Below are 10,508 nucleotides of genomic sequence, written 5' to 3'. Positions count from 1 at the left end.
CCCCCCCGCTTAAATCATGTTCACATGGATAGGAAACTAAATGCATTTGCACACATCTTGTGTCCATCCCTTTCTGTTGGGGTGGTCATGCCACACCGTGCACGTGCATGCATACGTGAGTCATGGCCCTTGAGAGGAAAAAGGTTCCCCACCCCTGCAGCAGAGGAACTAAATACTAATAAGAACCTGGAAATGAGCAGAATATTTCCTCTTTAATTAATGTAGAACTCGGCCCACATGCCCAAGCCTCATTTCCAGACAGCTATCCATAAATTGATCTAGAAACGCCATTTAACATATGTTCTCATATGGATATGTGTGCCCGTTCCAAAACTAATTAAATGTGTCATTAGCACGAACGGCAAAGAGGTCAATAGCACCTGAACAGCTCTGTCATTTAACAATCATTAACAGGAAAGAAAATGGCTTGAATGTAAACGAATGTTGATATGCATTAAGTTGCTCTGTAGATTGCAAGAATAGAACCACAATCAGTGAAGGAAACTGCACAAAGCACGTTTTCTATAAGGACTTCTCCACATTCTCCCAACACATTTTTCTTTTATATTGTGCATTTGTATAATTTATACATATGGTGTGTGGTGCTTCTGTTTTTTGGTCAGATGAAAAGCTCGCTAGGGAATGTTGTGTTATTTAACGTTCTGTCCAAAGAATACAAATTGGACAGTGGAGAGACACAAACATTTCAGAGTGAGGGTGTCTTCTGTATGTCTTTCTGTGTGCTTACTATTCCTGCAGTCTTGACTTCACATTGTCCACAGTGCGTTCCCCTCAGTCGGCTTTTTCTCGTCGTCCGAAGACCAGTGGTGGAGGGTAAAGGTGGTGGCTGAGGAGGGGCTAAACACAGCAAATATGCTCTTTAAATCTCAATGTAACTGTTTAGAAAAATCTGTGTGTTTCTGCATGTACAGGAACATGACATACTTGTGTTTTTTCAGCCAAAAATTGACCTGCTTATACAACCAGTTGGAATTTCAGCCAGTTTATATCGAAAATAACAAAAACAGACCTTTTGAAAGTAGCATTTACTGCCTCTGTAATAGTAGCTTTTATGAAACATTCTGATTCAAGGTGCAATTTTGTGCCTCAGGCTTGTTTGAAGCATTAATAATTCTGCCAAGGCTGGTTAGTGGTTAAAGAGCTCCATCTTTAACAGGAGCGCTCCACAGTCTGGCTCCTGTGATGCCGAGTATTCACTGTGCTGAAGTAACTATGAACAAATCATTGAAGCTCTCCCAGGTCCCGGGGTGCTGCGCTGGAGCTGCTCTTGAATGCTAACCTCCATGTTGAGGGTAAAAGAGATTTCAGTACAGGGGAGATAATCAAAAGGAGCCACAGTGTCTCGTCTACCTGGTGCAGATGACCTTGAGCCGAGGTGGTGGCTGTAAACTACCCACCTGTTGGAGGTTCATCCTTCAGCACCCGGATCTTCACCTTTCCTGCTGACAGCTGAAGAGGACACAGAGAGAAACACGTGAGTGTGAGCTGCCTGCGAAGGTATGTGCAGGAAAAAAGTTTGAAAACCAGGAAATGAGTGAGCGTCACACCACAACTCCTTCCCTGCATTTGTAATGTGCAGACAAAAAAAGAAATAGAAACTTGCTAACTGAGATTGTTTGTCTGTCCTAAAGTAAATGGACTGCATTTCTACAGCACTTTTACAGTCTTTGTGACCCCTCAAAGAGCTTTACATATTCAAGTCAGCATTCACCCTTTCAAATACATTCATACAGAGGCAGAGGCTGCTATACAACCTGCTCAGGGAGACTAACACACACACACACACACACACACACACACACACACACACACACACACACACACACACACACACACACACACAAACACACACTACTGAGTATTTGCAGTATTCCTAGACTAAAAGCGAAGTGGAGTGTTTTATAATCTTTAGTTTTCATTCCACTGTATTTTGTCAACAATGCTCAACTTTTGCTCATTCTGACTCTTATTCTATTTAATTTTCAACATTTTACTTCTTTTAACATCCTATAAACACAGTTAATTAAAGAGGCCCTGTTGTACTTATTGGGGTTTCCTCTTTCCAGTGGTGTGTTATACAGCTTTTTGTGCATGTTAATGGTCTGCAAAGGCTAAAATCCCTGTGTTCCCTTCAGAGGAAGTTTCTCTCCCACACTTCTTGCCTGAAAAATCTCCAATAGACTCCTTTGTTTACTTTCGTGACATAGTGACATCACTATGTAAGACTTGCGCTTCTATTGGCTAGCACTCCAGCACATTGTACGTGATGGGCTAAGGGGCGGGACATCTCTAAGTGGTTGACCAATCACAACAGAGCCGGCCAGCTAACCAATCAGAGCAGACTGGGCTCTGGTTTCAGACAGAGGGTGAAAAGAGGTGCTGCAGCACAGGCAGTATGAGAAAAATAAAGAGCTTTTTGAACATTAAAGCATGGAGGTGGACCTGAAAATGAGCAAATGAGCATCCTAATTTTGGTCAATTGCTTGTAACGTACTTCGAAGTGCATTTGATTTGCTCGAAAGATGCTGTGTGAATAAAGTTTGATTGATTTATTGAAGAAAAATGAAATATAATCAAACTTCTAACACTTTATATTACAAGTAGTAACATGTTGTTATGGCCTTCATGCAGAAATAATTATTCAATTGTACTTTATGAATGTGACAAAGACGAACACTGTATTGTGACAAATTGCTAATTTCCCAGAAGTTAAATATTACTATAGCGGGTGGGGTAAGCTGGTAATATAATTTATTTCCCATTACTCAGGTTGACTATTTATTTGCTGTGTCATGATACATTAGCTGCACAGTAAACCATATTTCCCATATAAAAACAACAACGACAATGATTTATAAGCACAATTAAAACAAAAATATACTGTCATATGAAGGGTACATGGTGTTTCTGTGAAATATATAAGCCACATTAAACCTGCACCTGTCACTTTACATGAGCGGGAAACACTGTGTGTCATTATGTTCTATAAAGAATAACTGACTCTTATAATAAACACTAATCTGACGCCTCACAGAAAAACAAGATAAAATACTTTATAAAGTTACACAGAACTTTCCATGGCAGTATATTTCCATGAAAGCCACGTCGATATGTATCTATTATCTTTATTTATGATTTAAATTACATCAATTAATCTTCTTAGACAGCATTTAGAGACATGCTGTTTTAATGGGCAAAAGGGATGTGGTAATGCAAACAGAGGAAACACAAATGTAGAAAAATATCTGGCAGTGAGAGCAGAGCAAGTTAATATTTCAAATGACAATCTTTTACAGCCGCAAGGGAGCTCATATAAACTCAATTATTGTAACGGCAGCAATAAAATCAGATGTTCACAGACTGCAGAGGAGCTGCACACGATATGGAGAAGTCAGTGGTGGATTAGAAAACACAACAGTAGGAAAACTACATTCGTTTTTAGCTAGGCTTTAGTGGGTGGTAATGACTGTCCAACATTTTGCTCAGGACTAAAATATCTCAGCATTTAAAGGAACGACTCACATAACTTTGTGTAAAAGTATTGAAGGATATTCAAGGATCATTTGACAGGATCATGACACAAAATGCAGTTGTAGCTTAAAGTCCATTTACCACATATGGCTTCATGTCTGGGATCAGGGTCTTCAGTGGAATAAAGCTGGAGCTGTGCAGGGATGAGCGGCCATCTTATCATACTGCGTGTGTGTGTGTGTGTGTGTGTGTGTGTGTGTGTGTGTGTGTGTGTGTGTGTGTGTGTGTGTGTGTGTGTGTGTGTGTGTGTGTGTGTGTGTGTGTGGCTCTGACACCAGCTTTCCGTCACTCTAACAGCTACAATCAGTAACAGGATCAAGACTATCAACCCATTAACCAAAACTGCTTTGTTTTCTACATCCAATGTCAGTAGCCTACATGCTAACTCTGCCCTATAGTTCCTTGTTCTCCTTCTTTTATAAAACATGTGCTTTCACAGGGTGGATAAAACACTGCATTGAACTGCGAGGGAAGCGGCAGCCCCATCTTCTTTAAGCAGCAGAACCCTGAAAGCTATCGCACTTACACAAAGGAGGAGAGAGCTATAATTGCCAGAGCTGGGCTAAACCATGCAATTAGCTTCAAATGACAAGACGGTCTGCAAGCTGAAATTATCCAGTTTCCAGAGCGTCTCCGAGAGAGACCGTGGCGTGTCTCACAACCTTTCACAGATGAGGAAGAAAGGAGGCGGAAAAGACAGGAAAAGGGGAAAGATAAAGACAAGGCCCCTTGCTAAAATGCTTTACAGAGAGCGTAATTAAAACGGGGCGACATATCCAGCGGAATAATGACAGTCAAAGTGAATATGAAGCAGATGAAACAATGGAGCAATCCAACGCTTCTCTTTCATCCTGACATTGTAAAAGCTGTGGGTCATTGCAGATTTCAACTCTCGGATGTCTTTTGTTTCACGCATAATCTGTTTCAAAACGACTTGGGGGGTTGTTTCTTATTGTTATTCCAATGTACCTGATAATATGATTTATCTATTGCCCATTTATTTTGTGTTGCGTTCATATGAATTTGCTCGATATGCAGTTGGCCCATCGCTGCTGAATCTACTCTAATTTAAGCTCAAAGACCAGATGCCCATGTTGCTTGATTTCTTTCAGCCAACTGACAAGATGCTTCAGCTGGCCTGCAATTAAAATTAAATATGCAGTTCAGCTGCTCCCCAAGCAAAGTACTGCCAAACCCCTATTTAAAAATGAAAGTGCAGAAAAATACCACTTTGTTCTAGACGGAGAGAACACAATGCTTGAAGACTTAAAAAGACACATTTCAAAGGCTAGAGCAGGAAGAGTTGTTCTTTTCACTTTAACTTTTAGTCTAATGGGAGCAATCAAGTTTATCTCTTTTCATTTTATTTAAAAATAACGGTGTTCACTTTTACCAAACAGACTGTCTGTACTGGCCGTTCTACCTGAAAAAGAAGCCCCAAAGTCCTCCAATCTGCTCTTCTCCCAGCAGGTTAAATGTAGAATCCAGCATAAATTGCCGCCATGGCCATTTGTTTATTAGCTTAAACAGTATAAGGTATAAGACCATAAAGACAGTTGTTGTGCAATATGTAAATGCACGCCAAAAATAGGAAATATTACACTGCTTTAAGATGAACAACTGCAGAAGAATGGAAATCGAGGTACTATTAAAATAATTTAAACAAAGTATACATGATTTTCCAGAGTGTCAGTACTGGGGCTACAACAAAAACAAAGACACAACAATTAAACAATACATTTGTGCTTCTGTAAATGCCCTGTGAGCAAGTAGGCGAACATTAGATTAAATTAAAAGAGAAAATTGCTAAAAAGCTAAAGCTAATTAAAAACCCATTGCCGAAGACGGTCAGTTCATGAAATGTTCAGTATGTGGACTGGGCAAGGTTCTGGCTTCGGAGCATTCAGATGTCTGTTTGTTGTCAGAGTAGTCTTTTATCCAATTACATTCAGCAGGCTTTGGTTGAATGCAGGCACACAGTCCCAGTTGAAAGCAAAAGAGCACATTTCCTTTCATTCACTTCTGTTTTAAATAAAACAGATCAAACAATAAGAAACGATTTCAGTAAAAAATGGAACTGACTCTTATGGAATTCCTTATTTATTAATGAACACCATTTAAAGTTCAGATTTCTGTTACGCCAAATGTCACTATGTACAGTCTTAAATGGTTTTACAGGAGCACAAACACATCCATGTGCTCGAGCACTTCATAAGCAGTCGCTGCCGAACGATGATGCCATCTACGTAGGGTGGGTCCACTAGTCGTCTGGCATTTCCTCCAAAGGGTGTCTGGGGTTTGTCACATGGCCACATCGTTCAACTTTCAGCAGACAATTGTATTTAAGCTTGCTCTGAGGTGCATAGAAGCTATTCTGCAGTAGAGCTAAGACATATCATGTATCGTGTTCCCTCTACCACAGAGTCGATCGTTTTGCAAATGCTGCTTTCTGTGCTGGAGACTAGCGAGTGGTGTCAAAAGCCATGGAGGCATGGTGTAACCTCAGTCACCTATGTTACGTAAAAGAAAGTTGAGTTTTTATATAAGATTTTGAATAACATTCCTCATAGTTAAAAATGTCTCACCAATCAGCCACCCATCTCCACCACTCCTGGAGCTAGACACATTCCCACTGAGCAGCAGTACAAAGGAGTCGGAGCAGATTACAATAGGGGAATAGTAATTTAGAAAATGCTTTGATGTGTAGATGGTGCAGTCTGCAGTGCCAATGCTATTTATGAGTCCAACTTTAGCATAAACTCTTAACTTTTGTCATTGATGAGCACTGTACAAAAAGGATATGTCCTGGGTTCTGAAAGATGGGATAGCTTTGAGAGCTCTTAGAAGCAGACTGAAATGCATGATCTGCCTCTCTGAAAGGATCCTGTGGCTGAATCTCCAAGTGCAGTAAGTACTTACAGGTGTGCAGACACAGGATTTGACCAGCATGTGGTTCACCTTAAGTTTATTGCAAACATTCAAAAGCAGTGCTCCTAAAAACTATTTTTTGGCTTAGGCCTTGGAGGCCAAAGCATCTGCAAAGCAAACTCCATAATCAACACTTTCTTAGTCAAAGCTGCTTTTAGTGACACAGGAGGCCTACTGATCAACACTCAACTGAACTCCAGATGCATCCTTCATTTTAATACAGTAAGAACTACAACACAATTCAAAGTAAGTTTAGAATCACATCACCAAACAACACACGGATGTGCCAACACAGTCTCACTCCCTAAACTTCCAGGGGCGACGCTTGGTCAGGGTCCTTTGGCGTGCAGTTGTGACACGCCGTGTCTCCTTCAGCTTCATAAACGGACGCAAAGAGCTTTCAACTGATTGCAATGTATTCCCATCGGCGGCGGGATTTGACGCTCAGGGAAGCACCGCATCGGTCCATGTCGGCGGCAGTTAAAGGCAATGTGAGCGTCCATTCCCATTGGATAACGGAGGATTTTACACCCGGAAGTAAGTATTCTCTTTACTGCCGATTGATTTTACAGTGATATCTGCACTACTCATCAACTCAAAAACATTGATTGGTTTAAATTGTGTACAATGCTTTTGTATTTTCCCCCTTCGCTTCGGAGAAAAAAATATTTTTGCGGAGTTTAGGATGGCAGAAGACACTACACTACCCAGAATCCTCAGCTATCGTTTGGGACTACACCATGTGCTTTGCTTGACAAACCCCGTGATTAGTCCTCAAGCTCTGTGATTGGATGTTGGAGTGGCAGTGCACAAAGTTTACGCCGAGCGCCAAACAGCACTTTGAAATGGAAGGAAACAGCACACTATCCAAAACAGGAATCAAACGTGTCCTAAAGAAACCCCACAGCAACACAGAAAAGATGGTCTTAACATGACCCAGCGGTCTAGTAGTATCAGTAAACATTAATATCAAAACTAAAATATTACTATTAATATACTACTATTATCTATTCTGAGGCCTGATCTCTGTAGATAAATAAAGAACTACGACAGATGTGTAATATTTAATGCAGCCAAACCATTTATTACAATGCATTCATGTGATGACTTTCAAAGAGTAAAGCAAGCACTGCTGAATAAAGTATGATTTTATCTTTTACAAAACGTTTTTTTCATATGGAATGCAGTTGGAGGTCAACCAATCACAGAGCTTGAGGACTAATCACGTGGTTTGTCGAGCAAAGCGGAACGATAGCTGAGGATTCTGGGTAGTGTAGTGTCTTCTGCCATCCTAAACTCTGAAAGAATATTTGTTTCTCCGAATCGAAGGGGGAAATAACAAAAGCATTGCACACAATTTAAACCAATCAATGTTGTTTAATTAACAAGGATAATCTGGTGTTTTTGAGTTGATGAGTAGTGCAGATATCACTGTAAAATCAATCGACAGTAAGGAGAATACTTATTTCCGGGTGTAAAATCCTCCTTTATCCAATGGGAATGGACGCTCACATTACCTTTAACTGCCGCCGACATGGACCAGTGCGGTGCTTCCCTGAGCGTCAAATACTGCCGCCGATGGGAATACATTGCAATCAGTTGAAAGCTCCTTGCGTCCGTTTATGAAGCTGAAGGAGACTCGGCGCGCCACAACTGCACGCCAAAGGACCCTGACCAAGCGTCGCTCCTGGACGTTCAGGGAGTGAGACTGTGTTGGATGTGCATATAGATGAGAGCAGTGCTACATCACTGCTGGCAAAATTATGGCCCCGCCCCCTTGCTGGTGAAAACAAATATTTGGTGCCAAGCAGAAAACACATTTTCATCATGTCTTAAGGCTGTTGTGTACTGTATTGCACGTTTAAGTGGATATGACACATTCATAGTTTATTAAATGTTAAGAAGCCCTCAGATGCTGTTTTTTGCAAGATGTTGCGTTTTGCCCCAGGTGCCCAAGTTGCATTGCAGCTAAAACATCCAATCACAGAGCTTAAACCATAGCTGAAGATCTTGGGTAATCAGATCAGAGGGTGTGTATCGCAATGTTGCTTGAAATGTACCTAGGTCTGTTTCCTGTTACTTTATTTTGAAATTCACTTCCTGATGGATGGCAAAAAAGCCAGAGATTATAGAATTAAACAAATAAATAAAAACAAGGATAATTGTGTGTTATTGTTGAGTAAATAACAGTGTGTTATTTAGAAAAGAATAACAAATTAGAAGGAAACAAATATTAAAAAAATACAGATTTCAGTATTCTGAGCCCCATTGCTTTTCCTCACTGACGGCAAAAAAAGTCTGACATTAAACGATTTAAAATAAAAACAATAATCGTGGCTTGATATTGACTCAGAACATGTTTTTATGAACCCCACAGCTTCCGGTCTTCCAAGACCCGACTGGACAAAAAGACGTGGTGCAGGCACAAAACACCAATAGAAATGCATTGCTTTTAAAATCGTTCTGTGTGACACGAAAAAAATGGGAAAATCGTGTTGGTGAACACGAATTGCCATGAGACTGGGTTGTACACACACACGTTACCATTGACAAGTGAGAGCTATGCGCACGCAGTCGAAAGCTATGTTATGCTCTAAAAACTGAAACCTAGGCTCAAACTAGTAAATATGAAGATGGATTATTAGGAATCATTTCAAAGTGACACAGACACATTGGATTAACCATTGGATCAGCAGCGTTTTTATCGTTTTGATGCCATAGAACACAACTTTTGATCAGAACAACAGCAAAGGTAAGAAGCTTCCTCCGTGAAGCTACGTGTTGTGATGTCTGTTTTCGCTTCCCCTGTAGCGAGTTCGGATCGCTCAGTGTTGATACTAATTAAAGTAAAAGGCAGGTTTATTGTCAAATTACTACATGTGTTATACATCCAGCAATCTCGAGATACCGTTTCCCGCAGTCCCACAGTGTGACATATATACATAAAACAAAACAAAAAGGGCCTAGATAAACGGGGTATACAAACAAGTTATAGTTTTAATAAGTACTGGTTAATAATATATTTAAAATGTTAATGATATATTTAAAATGTTCAAAGTACAGTTTCAGTGCAATAGCAGCGGATCTTGGGCAGGGGTTACAGTCCAGGACCATTTTGGGCAGCGGGGAAAGGTGTGAGGCAGGGTGGAATATTTCTGGAATCTGTAGAATCTCTTTTTTGTGCAGATACGATAAGTAATAAGGGTAATTAAGCTGTGAGTTCTGTGCTAAGTGCGATAGCATTTTTTCGCTCAAGGCTCATTTAGACGCTTCTTGTGAGACTTGTGTTTTGTTTCGGTAAAAATGGTTCGTATCGTCAGTTAGCTGAGTTTCTTCCCATTAAGTGAGTATGGAACATTAATAGTTTCATAAATGTTAAGAAGCCCTGAGACACAGTTTCGTGAAAAAAAAGCCCCATGGTGCTTACCGGGTTAACGGGAAGAAACTCAGCTATCAGACAATATTAACAATTTTTAGCTAAACGAAACACAAGGGTAATAACAAAGGCTCTGAATTAGCCCTGAGCGAAACAATGCTAACGCACTTAGCATGGAACTCACGGAAAAATACCCTTATTACTTATCGGATCTGCACAAACAAGATATCGATTAGCAAACTGAGATTCCAAAGATTCCAGAAATATAACTGAGCGACCAGAACTCGCGGCATTGGAAACAAAACCAGACATCGCACAACGTAGCTTTAGGTAGCAAACATGGGACATTGGCCCTTTCTCACTTCTCTTATTTTTCATTTCCTCGCTACTTGGTCTCGGTCTCACCGGAAGTTGATTTTCGTTACACTGTGCTTGCATTTTTGTAATGACAATAAAGTAATCTAATCTAATCTAATTTTTCTGCGTCATCTTGAGTAGGGTCCCAATGGCCTTATTTTTGCCAGAGGAGCGAGGAGCGATAATGGAGGAGCTATAATCGAGGAACCACCAGACCATCCTTCGATGAAATCCTCAGACACTCGCCCCGCCCCCTTACTGTGTATCGCTCACTGATTGGACGATGCAGTGCATG

The 10,508-nt window shown here is 40.6% G+C and overlaps 1 protein-coding gene across 1 annotated transcript in view; it reads right to left on the bottom strand.

The window, feature by feature from the left end:
- The window catches only part of LOC104959419 (zinc finger, B-box domain containing), a 30,398-nt gene extending 28,932 nt beyond the window's left edge, over positions 1-1,466 (bottom strand). Inside the window, exons 1-2 of the mRNA XM_010787310.1 lie at positions 1,419-1,466; positions 749-858 (exon numbers count right to left, since the gene is read on the bottom strand). The gene's annotated coding sequence lies outside the window, so the exon portion shown is untranslated. The remainder of the gene's footprint in view (positions 1-748; positions 859-1,418) is intronic.
- Between the last annotated feature and the right edge of the window lie 9,042 nt (positions 1,467-10,508).

The sequence above is a fragment of the Notothenia coriiceps genome, unplaced genomic scaffold (genome assembly GCF_000735185.1).
Source record: "Notothenia coriiceps isolate Sejong01 unplaced genomic scaffold, NC01 NC01_scaffold00030216, whole genome shotgun sequence".
Classification (NCBI taxonomy): domain Eukaryota; kingdom Metazoa; phylum Chordata; class Actinopteri; order Perciformes; family Nototheniidae; genus Notothenia; species Notothenia coriiceps.
Note: the sequence above shows the minus strand (reverse complement) of the source record. Positions and strands in the feature narration are given on the sequence as shown.